The following is a 2,996-nucleotide window of genomic DNA, read 5'->3' on the forward strand; positions in this document are numbered from 1 at the left end:
TATAGAAACACAACGGATTTCTGTATATTAATTTTATCCTGCAACTTTACTAAATTCATTTATTAATTTTAACTGTGTGTGTGTGTGTGTGTGTGTGTGTGTGTGTGTGTGTGTGTGTGTGTAGTCTTTAGGGATTTTTCTTATATATAGTATGATTCCTTCTGCAAATAGTGACAAATTTATTTCTTCCTTTCAGTTTTGGATGCCTTTTACTTCATTTTCTTCTCTGATTACTGTGTCTAGAATTTAAAATGCTACGTTGAATAAAAGTACTGAGAGTAGGAATACTTGTCTTCTTCCTGATCTTAGAGGAAAAGCTTCCAGATGTTCACCATTGAATATGACGATAGCTGTGGGATTGTCATATATAGTCATTACTATGTTGAGGTATGCTTTCTCTATACCCACTTCATTGAGAATTTTTATCATAAAAGGATGTTGTATTTGTCAAAAACTTTTTCTATGTCTATTGAGATGTCAGATGATTTTTATCCTTCATTTTGTTGATGTGATATATCATGTTGATTAATTTGTGGATGTTGAACCTGGCATTAAGAATAGTCATTTTTAAAATATTGAGTTTCAACTGATGAATAGAAAATATCGCTTCATTTATTTAGATATCACTTCATTGTTCTCATATTTTATAATTTTTAATGTACTTGTCTTGCAATTATATTTAAATTTTATTCCTAAGCATTTTATTAATCTCTGCTTTTGTAAATAAAATTATTTTGTAGTTTTATTTTTGAATTGTTCATGAGTAATATAGAGAAAACAATTTTTATATATAGATGCTCTATAACACAACATTTCAGAACTAGTTTTTAGTTCTAGACTTTTTTTTTTTTGGTGGATTCCTTCAAATCTTCTACATAAAGTCTTTTCAAACTGGGTGCTTTCATTGTTGTTGTTGTTATTTTGCCATATTACGTTGGCTAGAACCTTTAGTACAATGTTGCATAAATATGGCTAGTGTGGGCATACTTACCTTATTCCCAATATTGGGGGGGTATTCATAGGTTTTTAACATGGAGTATGATATTAGCTATATTTGGGGAGGGGGTTGTTTTTATTTGGTTACAGAATGTCTCTTTTCTCCCTTGTTTATTTAGATTTTTCATCAGGAATAGATGTTGGATTTTGTGGGTGTTTTTTTTTTTTTACACTTTTACTTAATCATTTGATATTCTTTCTTTCCAGTTTTATTGTTAAATAATTGAAATACATTACTGTGTAAGTTTTAGGCATGTAGCATGTGTAGTTTTAGGCATATAGCATGATGGTTTTATTTACATATATTATCAAATGATTACCATAATATGTTCAACTAACACCCTTTTCTTCATATTGATAGAATAAAAGAAAAGAAAATACAGGAAAATAATTTCTCCTTGTGATGAGAACTCTTAAGATTTACTCTCAACAACTTTACTACATTTCACACAGCAGTGTTAGCTGTAGTCATCATGTTTTACATTATATCCCTGGTACTTATTTATGATATTACTGGAATTTGTACTGTTTGACCACCTTTCTTCGATTTCCCCTCCCTCAACCCTATGCCTCTGCTAACCACAAGTCTTATTTTTTTCCATAAGTTTGTTTTTGTTTAGATTCCACATATAAGTGAAATCATACAGTATTTCTCTTTCTCTGTCTGACTTATTTCACTTAGCATAATGACTTGAAGGTCCATTCATGTTGTTGCAAATGGTAGGATTTTCTCAATTTTTATGGCTGTATTATATATATATAATTATATACATAGTGCCAAAAAATGTATACACACTTTAAGAAAACTGTATTAAAATTGTAATACTCAACATATACCAATAAGAAAAGATGAATACAAGTCACGTTTGACTTCTGCAATTACAAGAGGTACTCAAAGTGGTTACTATCAGCGTCCAGACTCTTCTGATTATGGCGAACTACTGCTTGAGCAACGCTGACCAAAATGTCCACTTGTATACATTTTTTGGCACCCCTGGATGTACATATCACAACTTCTTTATCCATTCATCTGTTCATGTATACTTAGGTTTTTTTCCATGTCTTGGTTTGTAAACAATGTTGCTAACAACATGGAGGTGTAGTTAGTGTTTCTGTTACCTTCAGATAAACACTAGAAATGGAATTGCTGGATCATAAGGTAGCTTTATTTTTAATTTTATTGAGGATCCTCCATATTGTTTTCCATAGTGGATGTACCAATGTACAAACTCACCAACAGTGCATGAGGTTTCCCTTTTCTCAACATCCACGCCAACATTTGTTATCTTTTGTCTTTTTCATGATGGTCATTCTAAACAGTTGTGAGGTGCTATCTCATTGTGACTTTATTCTGCGTTTTCCATTAACTAGTGATGTTGAGTATCTTTTCATGTACCTGTTGGCCTTTTGCATATCTCCTTAGGACAAAGAACTATTCATTTCATTCGCCCATTTTTAAAAATTAGTTTATTTGCGGTGTTTTTCTATTGAGTTGTATGAGATCTTTATACGTTTTAGACATTAATCTCTTATCAGATACATGGTTTGCAAATATCTTTTTCCTATCTTATAGGTTGTCTTTTCACTTTGGTAAGGCTTTTTTCTTGTGTGCAGAAGCTTTTTAGTTTGATGTAGTCCCTATTGTTTATTTTTTATTTTGTTGCTTGTGCTTTAGGTGTCATATACCAAAAATCAATACCAAGACCCATGTCAAGAAGATTTATTTTTTCTATTTTTTCTTCTAGGAGTGTTAAGGTTTCTGGTCTTACAATTAATTATGTAATCCATTTTGACTTAATTTTTGTGAATGGTGTAAGATATGGGTCCAGTTTCACTATTTCACATGTGAATATTCAATTATCATAGCATGATTTATTGAAGAGACTGTCTTTGCTTCATTGAGTATTCTTGGCTCCCTTGTCAAATATTATTTGATTGTATATGATTAGTTTTATTTCTGGACTCTCGATTCTCTTCCATTTGTTAGCTTGTCTGATTTT

Source organism: Rhinolophus sinicus, chromosome 18 (genome assembly GCF_057876585.1).
Source record: "Rhinolophus sinicus isolate RSI-liver-muscle chromosome 18, RSI-T2T, whole genome shotgun sequence".
In the NCBI taxonomy this organism is placed as follows: Eukaryota; Metazoa; Chordata; class Mammalia; order Chiroptera; family Rhinolophidae; genus Rhinolophus; species Rhinolophus sinicus.